We start from the raw sequence: 13,746 nt of genomic DNA, 5'->3' as shown, positions 1-13,746 counted from the left end.
ATTTCCTCCTGCCGCAGGGCCTTTGCATATGCTGTTCCTTCTACTTGGAAAACTCTCCCGCCTGGTACCACCCTCTCCTTTGCCCACTTACCCCGCTCAGCTTTCTGTTCTCAGCTCCGCATCATGTCCCCAGTTTCTGCTGCCTGGAATGGGTCACAGCGCCTCCAGGGTATTTCCCTGGCACCACGCACTTTTGCTGGGGATATGGAAGTGCGCTTTCCTTCCCCCTAGGGCTTCAAGCCCGGGACCAGGTTGGATTCTGTCTCTCGCTGTACCCTTAGCACTCTGCGCAGGGCCTGGCACACAGTAGACTCTTGGGAAACATTTAACCAACTCCAGGAGGCCTAGAGAGCTGACCTGAACTGCATGAGGCCTCTGGAGGTAGCTTCTGTGGCCACTGCCGCGGGCTCTGGGCCTCCGAGAAAACACTGTGGGCCACAGGCTGTGGCCACGGCCTGCAACCCGTGCAGAGCCATCCCCAGAGCTCCACGGGGCGTGCCCTATCTGTCTGGGCCTCAGTCTCCCCACAAACAGAACGGGACCCAATGGCTCAGGGTCTCAGGGCTCTCCAGCCCCCTGGGCCACAGCAAACCCTGAGGCGGTGGTCATCCCTGGGCCTGCCTGGCTGGGCTGCACCGAGGGTGACCTGTGTCGAGAGCTGGCCAGACTGGATCTCCTGGAATTCTTGGTGGCCCCAGCCCGAGCCTGGTAGGTGACAGGCAGCAAGCCCAGGCACAGCCGTGGCAGGCCTTCGTGTCCCCAGGGAGCTGGGCGCAGGGCTCTGGCCCTGCCCTGGCCCCGTCGGCTCCCTCGGCCAGCTGGGTCTCATTGAGGGTAATTAGCCCAACGAGCCGCCTGGGTCTTGGCATTTGATTTTCCACTGCGATCCGTCAGCCGGGGCCTTCGGACAGTGGCCCCCGTATAAATCACGAGGGGGTCGCTGTTAAGAGAAACGGCAAATTCCTTCCACCCGTGCGGCTGGCTAAATTGACTGGGAGAGCAGATTCCCTCCTGGCGCTCGCTCAAGAATGGCCAAGTCCTTTGAAGGTCTTCCCAGGACGGACCCCAGGGGCTTGGAGCCGGCTGGGCGGGAACGTCCCAGGGAGCCTCTGCTGACCGCGGGAGGGCGGGGCCCCTCTGGGGGCCCGGTGGCTGCTGAGGGACCCTGCCGGGCTCTGCCGGTGCTGGCTGTCTCTGTGGCAACCCTGGGGGTGACTCTATACCTTTTTCGCAGCCAGGAAGTGGTGGGGGTGGGGATGGGGGGAGCCCACTGCGTCCTGGGCCGGGGACACCAGCCCTCGGAGCAACGAAACGTCTTGGTAGAATTTCAGGCCTCAGGGGTGGCGAAGGCAGGCGGTGAGGTTCTGAGGGGACACCCCCGTAGCCGCGGGGTCTGTTTGGTGGGAAATTCTACCCCGTTCCCGCTGTGAGCTGAGCCCTGGTCTGGGCCAAGATTTCAGTCTGGCTGAGGGTTAGTCTGGGCCTCTGGGGACCCCTCAGTGTCTGTGTCTGTGTGTCTCACACATAAGGCCTTCAGGTCTCAGCTGACCAAGGTGAAGAACAGTCTCGCAAAGGCGGAAGGTAGCAGATGACCTTGTCTGGCTCCAAAACCTGGACGCCTGAGTCTGTGTCCGATTCACCAGGTGGGCGACCCTTGGGAAGTCACTAGCCTCGCCGTGACTCAGTTTCCCTATTTGGAAAATGAAGATCATGACAGTGCTAACCTCACAGGAGGGCTCCTGGCTTCATGCAGGCCGGGCTTAGGGATCCAGTGGTCGACAGACAGCTATCGTCCCGGCCCCCACTGAGCCCACACCCAGGGCCTGGCAGACACCAAGGCCAATAACGACGTCATGATACAAGGACTCAAGGTGGTCTAGGGGTGGATGGGCAAGGGGCAGGGGGGGAGGTAGCAGGCACCGGCCCCCCATCCCCCGCCACCATGCAGGCCACAGTAAGGTCGTGTCCTAGGAGTAGGGACACTTCCATGTTAGTGGGAACGACATGGGCACAAGTGCAACTTAATAACCCAGGGTGCCAAGTGCAAAGTCAGGAGAGGCCCGTGGAACCGCGAAAGCACAGAAGTGGGGCCCAATCCAGCCTGGAAGGCTTCCTGGAGGAGGCGATGACCTGAAGAGTGGGCAGGAGAAATGCAAAGAGGGTGGTGGCAGGCCTCCAGGTGGGAGATGAAAAACGGGAGTCTTCCTCCAGAGAAGCCCACGCCTGACTGCATCAAGCAGAGAGGCTCGGGTTGATATTGGCGGGTCTCTGACAGGGAGCGGACTGCAGGCCAAGAGTGTTCCTTCAGCCGCAGCCGCCAAGCTAGAATTGAACAACGTGGTTCTGTTCACCCTCTGTATTTTTATGGTCATCTCCTGCTTAGGGCGCTTCTCACTTTTGGTAGCGGGGGTTTTGTTTTGTTTTGTTTTGCTTTGTTTTGTTTTAGAAAAGCTTTGTTCAAAAGAAATGTATGTACATGGGTAGTTGTACAGAACACAGTGTAGACCGTGTCGAAGGGCAAAAATCATAAACGTGGTGTGGGAATCGCTGAGGTTTGGTAAGAGGTGAATTCAAGAGACTGTGGAGAGACTATTCTCAAAGCGAATGTTCCGGAACTCTCTGGAACACGAGTTCTAGAACCCCTAGGCTGAAAGCATTAGCTTTCAGTCTTGACTCCAAATCCCCTTGAACAAAGAGGCTCCATCTGAGACCCCAAACCAGTAGGGTGGGGCCGAGGGAGTGTGGCTGCTTGCTGACAGACAGACAGACGGACAGGCTCTCAGCCACATGAGAGCGTATTGCCAGGCACGCACATGAGCTCAGAGTTCATTGTCTTGAAGCCAAACCCCCTGGGTGATTCAGGCGCCAGCTCAGTCCCACTGATGCGGCCTCCTGGGGCACTTTGCATCCGTCGCTCTCCTAAAGGCCGCCCAGAGTGGCACCCAGTTCCCTCACTCCGCCTGCCCCCCGCCCCCGCCCCAGCCTCTCCCAGCCTGTGGCGCTCACGGCTTGTGGTCTTGCCTGGTGCCTGCTTGGTGAGGGTGGAGGGAATGGGACGCCAAGGCTTCATTCTTCGTTCACTTGGGACCATCGCGGGCCACACGGCAGGGATGGGACTGGCCGGCTTACGGAGACCCAGTCACCCCTCAGGACAGAAAGATAAGGGTCCCTAAAGCGCCTAGCCTGCGGCCTGGTATGCCGTGTGGGTGTCCCTCCCCTCCCACACCTGTAGCCTGGCCTGGAGTGTGGTCGTGGCCCAACCAGAGCGGCAGAGCCCACGGCAGGCTGAGCTGGAAGGACCCTCCAGGGTCACTGAGGTGCAAAGTGCTCCGTGAGCGGAAGAGGAAGCTGAGACCCGGCTCCACACCTTGCACACTCATCCCCCTTCCATTTGCCCCACACCCCTGCACGTATTCAGGATCACATTCCCGTCCAAGACGCTTTATTGAGGTGATAGGTGCTGTTGCATTGTGTCAGTGGGGCCAGGAAGGGGGACAACACGTTAGCGTGACATCCCTTGGGGGCGCTGATAGGGGGCTGTGAGGTGGGATTTCAGGCCTGTCGCAGGTCTCAGGGGGACGTGGGGCTCCTTAGCAGGGAGCTCCTTAGCTCCTTCCCTCGCTGGGCCCCAGATCTTTCTGTGCCAAGAGGACGCTGGACTGGGAGGGGGGTGCGGGGGGGGGGGGCGGCCGTGGGCGTGGGCGTGGGCCCGGCGACGGGGCTGGGAGGGACAGGCCAGCCTGGAGCCACCCTAATCTGGGGCTTAGCTCTGACTTCAAAGCTGGCGGCTTCAGCTTTGTTGAAATGTCCAGCCATAGTGGGGGCCGAAGGGGGATGCCTGGTTCCCATCAAGCTCCAGAGAGTAACCGTGGCCTCTTGGGGCCCATGAGGGTGGGGTGGGTGTCATGAAGGCAGGGCTGGGGATCTCAGTGGGTGCCTCTGGGGTGGAGGAACCCCAACACTTAAGGCTAAACCCTTGGGCCAGTGGCTTAATCTCTCTGGGTGCTCGTTTGCCTCATCGGAGAAACAGCGTGAGTGGTACCTCCCTCCCAGGGCAGCACCTTGAGTCGGGTATGGTCCCGGGGGTGGGAGGACCCCAGCCTGTGCAAGACCTGATGGGCCAGCACACGCTCTTGGCGCGAAGGTGGCCCTTGTGGCCCCACAGCGCCATCTACTGACGGCTGAGCAGCCGTGCCCAGTTCTAGCTTCCTCAAGGCCCCGGCATCTTCAGGCAACCTGGGGCGCAAGGTTAAAAGCGTAACTTGTCTACCCAAAGCTGGGTGCCTCCGTGTCCTCTTCCACGGCTTGGAGCAGGGTCAGAGATGAAGCTGGGAAGGGATACCCAGCGCCCGCAACAGCGAGCTCTTCGTTGCTCTCCCGTACCAGTGATGTCCTTGCTCCAGGCGGGTGGCCCCTGAAGGTTCCTGTGTGCCCGGAGATGGCTGGCACTCCAGCTGCTGCCGCTGCCGCTGCCCTGTGTCTCTGCAGCACCAGAAAGTTCTGCGACTGGGAAGGGGCTCGGTGTTCAGGGGGAAGCGACCTTTGTCCTGGGTCCCGAGTCCAGGAAAGTAAACTGAGGCTGCCTGAGCCCCGGGACTCAGGTAGAGGGAGGAGCGGCTGTGGAGAGGCCTCACCCTGACCCTTCTACCCGCTTGGGACCCCGCTTGGGGGGGGCCTCCCAGGACAACGGCAGGGGTGAGAGGAAACGCCTACCGCTGCCTGTCGTGTGATCTGCTCTGTGATCCCTGGTTTCCTGGTCTGCAAATGGGGTTCCTTTGTCCCTCCAGCCGCTTCCGGCTCTCGCCTCCCTCACGGTGCCCCGTCAGAGTGTTGGATTAGCCAGGGACACGGTTCTTGGCCTCCAAACACCTCCACCGGGGAGGGCCTTGTCTGTGCGCTCTCACCCTCCAGTGAGAGCAGCCAGCTGCCCAGCTGCCATGGTGGGGGATGGAAGGGCGGAGGAGGGGGCCACCAGGCTCAGGTTCCGAGGACAATCATCCGGATCCAGCCTGCCCTTTTTCCATGCGGGCCTCCCGCTCAGTGCAGTGCCCGTCCCAGAAATGCCCTCATCAGCTCTGTAATTACCGGTTCTCCTTCCTTCCCCGCCCCCAAGCTTCGTGAAGTTTTTGTCTGCAGACAGGAGCCTGTTGTAAAAAGCTGGAGGCCCGGGCCGGCTTGAGCACATCCGACTAAAATGGAAAGGGAAGCAGGCACTCCAGAAACCCGACGTCCAGCCTGGGAGACTTTGGGATGGGACCACAGATCCAGCTGGGCCCGGAGTAGCCCCGGCTGGGGGCTGAGGACCCTTACCGGACCACCAGCCACGGGGGCACTCCTCGTCGGGGGCTGTCTGTACACAAACCTGCCAGCGATGGGGTGCACTCCCCATCCCCAAGAGCTGAGGGGCCTGGGCCACCTGCCGTGTAGCCTTGGACGGTCCGCAGCACTAGGACCTCCGCTCTGAGGTCCAGGCCCGTCACCACCTGGGAGGAGGCAGAAGCCCATTTTACAGATGAGGAATCCAAAGCCCAGAGAAGGACAGCGGCTTGCCTTTGGACACGTAGGAAGGAAGGGGCAGAGTGGATCCCAGAATCCAGGACTGAGGACTCTGGGTGCGGGGCTCCCCCTACTGCCTGCCTGGGGGTCCAGCCCCTGACTCGGGTCTGCTCCCCGGGGACTGGGTGTGGAGGACACGGGCCCCCAAAGAGTGCTCAAGGTTGGGGTTGCGGCCGGGGCTGGTCGCATCTAGAAAAGTCTGTGGCATGGGCTGTGCAGTCCTGGGGGGCCCGGAGGACCCCCCAGGAGCAGCTCTCGCTGCTGGGGGAGGAGGGAGAAGCTTGGGAGGAGCTTGGGAGGCAGCAGAGGCCAAGCTGTGCAGGTGGTCAGGAGGCAGGGCTGGGGGCTGGGAGAGGTCCTGGAGGGTCAGACAGCAGGGTCTCCAGTCAGAGCTGGGTGGTTACCCAAAGGGCATGGAAGAGCCATCTTCAAGGGCCTGGGGACCCACACGGGCCCTGCAGCATAGCCTTCCCTGTGGGGAATGACTGGGAGGCCCCCGCTGTTGTACACAGAGTGGTGACAGGTCACGAGGCCGGGCACAGTGAGGGGTGTGTGTGCCCAGTCCTGGACTCCTGTCCCTGGAGTGCCCGGAGAAGCCAGAGATGCGCCCCATCTTCCCAAGTAGAGTCAACACGGCATGCCGTGAGGGCAGGGGGCATTGCTGCTTTGGCCATCTGAGCTCCATTTCTGCTGGGTCGGTTTTGGCTCCCAGCCCGTGTCCTGTGAGCTCACAGAAAGTAGGGCCTCCCATGAGCTGCAGGCTAAGGAGTTCTGGCAGGTTCCATCCACGATGGAGCCACTGCTCCCCTTGGTGCCTCTCCCCACAGGGACCAGGCGGCCATCAGGGGACAAAGCCCGGATCCCTTTCGCTCCGGACCCCAGCTGCACCCAGTGGGCCAAGGCCACGAGTCTGGGGTGGCCTGTGTGGCCTTGCCTGAGCTGCCTGACCAGAGCAAACGGGCTGCTGGGTCCCAGGGAGCAGGACCTGAGGGGGCTGGGCTGCCCTGCCCGCCAGGTGCTCAAGGCGGTGGGGTCTGGGCTCCCGCTGGGCCTGCGGTCCCACCCATCTGTGCCCCCTTTAGGACTCGGCCGTTTGTCCACGGAGTGGGGTATGGGCCAGGCCTGGGAGGCCTGGGGACCTGTGATTTGTGTCCTCCACGCCAGGCCATCAAAGGCTTTATGAGGCGCTCTGGCAGCCCCACTGGGTTTCCGCGAGGTGAGATCATGCACCTGAAAGTGGGGCCCGCCCGGCCCTGTACCCTGAAAGGGTTTCTTGTTCTCCGGGACCCGGTTGTCAGCACGCGGCTTGTTAACGGGAGCCGGTTCTGGCAGCCACACCTGCCGGCCAGAGGCCCTGCCAGAGGCCAGGCGAGGGTGGGGGCGGCTCAGGCTTGGCCCTGAACGTGCCCACCGGGCGGGGAGCCCCGATCTCTCTTCATCCCCGGTCCCCGGGGGTCTAAGGGGGTGCCTTATCACAGAGATGTGCTCTGCATCCTTGGGTCTCTGGGTACCCAAACCCTCAGCAAGGGCTTCGGGGCTCCTTCGGTCAGCAGCTGGGCTCTGATGCCTCCCCTGCGGCCCCATCGCTGCCTTCCAGGTGCTTCCGGCCCAGGGGGAGGGATAAGCAGGCGTGTCTCAGGGACCCTACATGCAGGTGGGCTCTTAGAGGGACTTCCACGGGGCCTTGGGAGCAGAAGGGAATGAACAGGGGCTTGAGGGTAGGGAAGACCTCACGGAGTGGGAGCTCCAAGCTCCGTCTAGACTTCTGGCGGAAAAAAACCAGACGTGAGAGCAAGGGGATGGGCGAGGATCGTGTGCAGGAAGGGGCGTCGGGGGTGCGGGGATCGGAGGGTGGGGGCTGGCCCGCTCAAAGGCCTACGAGGCCACCGGTAGACACCAAGGCACAAGCGGGAAGCTGGCTGGGGACAAAGAGGGACACAGTTGTTGGAACCCCCCAGGGCAGGGCGGCAGCAATGAAGGGGTGGTGAGGCAGGCTGCAAGGTGCAGCCCATCTTTGTTCTCTTCCTTCATCATCAAGAAGTTTCCATTCGATCTCTCCCGAGCTGCTGTCTTCGCATTCCTCCCATAATTGGTTACATTTTTTGCCCGGTTTGCCCATTTCTAAACTTCTTAAAACTTGCAAACTTTTTTTTTTTTCTAGCTGCAAACTTTTTTTCATTTATTTTGAGGGAGAGAGAGAGAAAGAAAGCGCACGTGTGAGCAGGGGGAGGGGCAGAGAGAGAGAGGAGAGAGAGAATTCTAAGTAGGCTTCGAGTACTGTCAGCGCAAAGCCAGATGGGGGCCTAAACCCAGCGAACCGTGAGCTCACGACCTGAGCCGAAATCAGGAGTCAGCCGCTTAACCGGCTGAGCCCCCCAGGCGCCCCAAAACTTGCAAACTTTGAAAGATACAAACAAAAGAATAAATAAGCAAAAAAAAGTCCACAGCGAGTTCTTGCTGTGCTGCTTTTTACGCAGCAGACTAAGTGAATAAAATGCCCAGAAACACACACGAATCCTTTTATGCGATGTTTTAGGTTCAGAATGGTGACACATATTTCATGTTCTGTAGCAGGGATCGGTAAACTTCCTGTAACGGGCCAGGTACTAAATCTTCCAGCTTCTGCCATCGTCAGGCCTCTGCCCGTGACCACACAGCTCTGCCCTTATACGAAAGCAGTGTGGACGGGGGTGGACGGGGTGTAGACAGATGTGCGTGCCTTTTGCTGACAGAGACTGAATTTTGAATTTTATATAACCTTCACTCGTCAGTCACCAAACGATTTTTATCTTCTAGGCCGTACAGGTACCAACAGGCAGCTGGCTGTTTGCCATGGTTTTCGGACTCCTGTTCAATATAGAGAGGTTTTTTAATTTTTTAATTTTTTATTTTAGTATTATTTTTTTAATAAATTTTTTAATGTTTAGTTAGTTTTGAAAGACAGAGGCAGAGCATGAGTGGGGGAGGGGCAGAGAGCAAGGGAGACACAGAATTGGAAGCAGGCTCCAGGCTCTGAGCTGTCAGCACAGAGCCAGACGTGGGGATCGACCCCACCAGATGTGAGATCACGACCTGAGCCGAAGTCCGATGCTCAACCCACTGAGCCACCCAGGCGCCCCTAAAATTCACTTTGTTATACTGGTGCTTTGGATTACAAGCATGTTTCTGAAACGAATTATGCTCACAAACCAAGGTTTTATGTCTTGTAAATAGGTACACTGGAAGTTTTGGTTGCCCAAACCTCCCCCATATGAGGTGGTATAAAGCAATACCAATCTCACTAAATGTTGTGATTCTGTGAGTTGACTGTGCTCAGCTGGGAAGTTCTCCTGCTTCATGCAGTGTGTTCGGTGTTTGCTGGGGGCTGCAGCCATGTGGGGCCCGATAGGGCTGGAACATCCCAGATGGCTCATTCCCCTGACTAGCGACTGATGCTGCTTGTCGGCTGGGATCTCAGCAGGGGGTGTCACACAGGCTGCCCGCATGTGGCTTCTGCACATGTTTTTGGAGGCAGATGGCTAGATTTTAAGAGGGAGTGTCTAAGAAGGAGAAATCAGAAGCCACTGGTCTTTTATTTTTAAGTTTATTTTTATTTATTTTGAGAGAGAGAGAATCCCAAGCAGGCTCCGTACTGCCAGCACAGAGCCTGATGCGGGGCTCGAACTCGAACCATGAGATCGTGACCTGAGCCGAACACAAGAATCGGATGCTTCACTGACTGAGCCACCCAGGCACCCCAAAGCTACCTGTCTTCTTAAAGGCTGGGACTGGGGCCAGCACGGTGTCCATTCCGTGGCGTTCTGTGGGTTATGCCGTCACAAGGCCAGCCTAGACTCTAAGGGAGGAGAAATCGATCTCTTGAAGGAAGTGACAAAAAATCTGTGGCCATCTTTAATCCACCAGACCAGCTGCCAAGGTCAACAGGTAGGTGGATGAATGCTACGGATTTCAAGTGATTGTCGGATGCTCGGACGTTCAGGGGCCACACGCGTGAACACCACAGCCAGCGGTCCACGGGGACACGTTCCTAGCCACGTAGTGGCTGACATTTATTGGGCATCTACAATGGGTTTGTTAGAACCATGATATTGTATCTCATTAATTTCCTGATACGTAAAGTAGACACTGTTGTCAGTCTGAAATCACAGGGAAGAAAATAGAGTCCACCTGGGATGGGCTGGAGTCCCTGGGACACCGCAGGACAAGGTCCAGGTGGTAGAGACTCCAGGGTCTAGGCAATTAGAGAGGGGCAGAATGGCATAGATGAGGGGAAGTGACTCGTCCAGGGTCACCCCTGTTGTCATGAGTGGAACAGAGACAAGAACTGAAGCTCCCCCTGCCCCCCACCCCCGCAAGAAGGGCTCACTTTGCCTCCCGCCCCGGACTCAGGGCAGAGAATTCTGCATTTTTACTCCGACTTGCAAGGTGGATGGGTCAACTTCTCTGAGCTTCCGTTTCCTCGCTGGCAAATAGAGGGAACAATGACTTCCTCTCAGAGCTGCGGCAAAGGTCAAACGAGAAAAACAATAAATCAGCACCGCTATTATTTTGGATCGGCTGGTGCTGGACAGACAGGAACTTCTCCCTTGGTGTTTGAGGCCCGGCAGTTTTCACATCCATGAAATGGGCCCCGGGGTTGTGAGGGTTCGGTGAGATACTGGGGGGGTGGGGGGGGGCAGGCACACAGCCCCGAGCAGCCTCCCCCAGCCCCTGAGCTGGTACAGGACAGCAGCCTGCCCCATCGTCTCAGCCCAGTGCCCCCCAGCAGCACCCAACAGACACTGGGTGGGTGAGTCAATGAACGCATCTTGGGGTCCCTGGGAAGAGAGAGGAGGGGCAGGTTCTGTGTCGTGCTGGAAAATGTGGGGGAAAGCCCCAATTTTGACAGATGCCATTTCCTCCTACTCCGTGGAGCGGGCTAGGGCAGGTGGGCGCGCCGTGGGTATGCCGGTGACCGTGAGGGAGAAAAGACCCAGACGCGGACATCCCCTGAAACTCCGCGGGGTTGCCTTGTTGCTTTATTTATGTATCTCTACCTTCTCCCCAAAACAAAATCAAGGCATTTTACAGCAACAAAGATGGAGTGATTATATAAGGATTTGGAGGCTGATACACGTGAAAGTTTGGAAGGAATAGAACAAAGCCAAGAACGAGGTTAAGATCCAAATTTATGCCACAACGTACTTTCCTCCCTCTGCTCTCTGGGGCTGCCTCCCCTCTCCTGTGGCCTCCATGATGCACTTGGCCTTCTGTGCCAGACTGACAGCTGGGAGGGGAGTTGGATGGGGGAGCGTAGAGGGAAAGAGAGGGCTCGGCGATACCACTGCTATCTTCAGGTTTCTGCAGAGACATTCTGGGGCAGCAGGAATATACACGGTCCAGGGGCAGAACCGGGACCAACGGGGACCTCCATCCACCAAAGAGCAGTTCACAGTCAGAGCTATTCGTGGAGGAGCCTTGCTGCCTGGGAGCGGAGTAAGCTTCTTGTCAGGGGAGGTGTGTAAGCAGGTGCCAAACAGCCACTGAATGGCACTTTTCTGGGCATTTGACTTGAGGGCCCTAAGTACAGGCTGTTGACAGATCGGTACAAGGCAGAGGTTAGGAATGTGCCTCTGGGCCCACATCCTAGCTCAGCAGCTTCCTAGCCACCGAGTCATGACTTAGCCTCTCTGTGCCTGGGTTTCCTGCCTCCTCACCTCTACCTCCATATCCGTGCCCTCAGGCGGACTCCTGGTGGGAACATTCCTGGTCTCCTGGGGTTCCCAAAGCAAGCTGAGCTTGAGGGCAGAGGGCGCATCAGCAGTGGTAAGAAGCATTAGTGCTCGAGGGTTGCCATCCCGGGTCTTATGCTCTTTTTCGCTCCCTCAGCTCCTGCCTGTGCCTCTCTGCTGCTGCTGACAGCTTCTACCTGGGAGGGGGTCCTGGAGGCAGGTCCTGCTTCTGACCCCCTTCGGTCCCTCAGATCCTAACACAGGCTTGGCACACAGGAGGCCTCGGTGAGTGGTTGTTAAATGAACAGGGACAAAAGCATGGGTGGTTGGATGGATGGATGGATGGATGGATGGATGATGGAGGGATGGATGGATGGATGGATGGGTGGATGATGGAGGGATGGATGGATGGATGGGTGGATGATGGAGGGATGAATGGATGGATGAATAGAGGGATGAATGGATGGATGATGGAGGGATGAATGGATGGATGGAGGGAGGGATGAATGGATGGATGGGTGGATGGAGGGATGGGTGGATGGGTGATGGAGGGATGAATGGATGGAGGGATGGATGGGTGGATGATGGAGGGATGAATGGATGGATGAATAGAGGGATGAATGGATGGATGATGGAGGAATGAATGGATGGGTGGATGATGGATGATGGAGGGATGAACGGATGGATGGGTGGATGGAGGGATGGAGGGATGGGTGGATGGGTGATGGAGGGATGAATGGATGGAGGGATGGATGATGGAGGCACGAATGGGTGGATGAAGGGATGGGTGAAAGGATGGATGGGTGTGTGGGTGGACAAATGAGTGGTGGATGGATTGAATGTTTGGATGGATGGATGAGTTGATAATGGGTGGGTTGGCGGACAGACGGCTGGGTGGAGGGAAGGAGGGATGGTGAATGGCTTTAATAGGATTGCAAAGCATCTCAACTTCTTTATTTTGCTTTATCCTCATAACTCTGTTGCTGAAGCCCCTTGGGGCCACCCAGTACTGGGGACCCTGAAATGCAGCACACCTGCTCCCTGGCTTTGAGGAGCTCCCAGGCCCACAAATAGTGACAGGATCAGGGCAGAGGCCTGGGCTATAAATGCAGGGGACACCAACTCTTCTGGGAGGTGACTCAGAGTTTCTGAGGAGGCTGAGGTAGGCCCCAACCTGGAAGGAGGAGCCGGGGTCGCCCAGGTAGAGAAAGATAAGGCCGTCGATTTCAGGCCCAGGCTCACAGCAGCTCGGCTCCGGTCTGGGACAAGCCGGGCATTCTGGACAGCCGAAGACAGGGATGAGGGGTGGAGGGGGCAGGGGTACTGCCAGGGCAGCTGGCAGGGCTGGATCTGCAGGGCTCTGAACACCCAGCTGTGGAGTTGGGACCTCATCTGAGGCAGCGGGGAGATGCTGAAGGGTGGAGGTGAGGGGGGGGGGGTCTCCCTGCTGACGGAAGACGGGTGTTGGCCCCTCCCCCGGGCTGCTTCGCAGACCCTTGCCCCTCAGGCCTGCCTCCGGCACCAGGCCACCCCCAGACGCCCCCTGAGGGCAGCGGCAGAGGCAGCTGGAACAGAGGCCCACCCACGACTGCCCACCCCAGGAGTGTGGCCCTCGCTGCCAAGGGTGCCGCCAGCCGCACTGGAAGACCCCAGGGCTGGGTTCAGGAAGCACCGCACCTCAGAAGCCGCCTCCACGGGTGAGGCCGCGACGCCAGGTGCGCCCGGCGCTCATTAGGCCTCGGTGCGCGGCCCAGGCTTTCCGTGTCTTTCCGAGAATCCCCGAAGAAGAAAGAAATCAAAGGCTGGGGATTGAAAAACAAGAATGGGGAGATATAAAACAAGATTTCTATCTAAATAATTTCCTCTAATTGCTGGTAAGAGACATTAATTTTCCTTTTGAAGCTCCCCGCGGCCCCAGGCACCTCAGGACGTGCCAAGATGGCAGCCCGTCTAGCCGGATTATTTCACCACCCGCCCGCAGGGCTGGCACGGCGCCCACCGCGGGGGCGGGCGGGGTGGCGGGCTGGGCGCTGCTCAGACCAAGGTGGGGGTGCCCCGGGTGGGGGTTGGGAAGGAGGGAGGGAGCCTTGATCTGGCGCACTGAGGCTGAAGCACAAGAGGCCTTCGAGTCTCCGCGTCTCCATCAGGCCTCCCGGCCTCGCTCCCCCCAGATGGGCGCAGGAGTGTCAGGACCCCGGGAGGCCTGGGCCCCTCTTCCTTGGGCATGCTGGGCATGCAGGGTGGGGGCCCCAGGGACTGCCCTCTCGCCTCTACTGCCCCCGCTGCAGCCCACACAGAGGACACAGCCAGGCGAGGCCGGCAAAGATGGGGCCGTGGTGAGAGAGAGGCCGAAGCAGGCGCCCGCCTGTCCATGGCCCCTCATAGCCCCCCTCCCCCCCTTTGCAGGTGGCTGGTTGAGGTTCGAGGCTGGGGCAGAGCCTCACAGTAAGAGGGAGGCCGATGGGAGCTTCTGTCCCCA

The 13,746-nt window shown here is 58.8% G+C and overlaps 1 long non-coding RNA gene across 1 annotated transcript; it reads left to right on the top strand.

The window, feature by feature from the left end:
• Positions 1–9,397: 9,397 nt before the first annotated feature.
• Positions 9,398–12,646, top strand: LOC122210236. The gene is made up of 3 exons (XR_006197978.1): positions 9,398–9,480; positions 11,425–11,552; positions 12,257–12,646. It is a non-coding gene; the product is annotated as an uncharacterized LOC122210236 (long non-coding RNA).
• Positions 12,647–13,746: the final 1,100 nt, after the last annotated feature.

Source organism: Panthera leo, chromosome E3 (genome assembly GCF_018350215.1).
Source record: "Panthera leo isolate Ple1 chromosome E3, P.leo_Ple1_pat1.1, whole genome shotgun sequence".
Lineage (NCBI taxonomy): Eukaryota > Metazoa > Chordata > Mammalia > Carnivora > Felidae > Panthera > Panthera leo.
The sequence above is the reverse complement of the archived record's forward strand: the minus strand, read 5'-3'. Positions and strand labels throughout refer to the sequence as shown.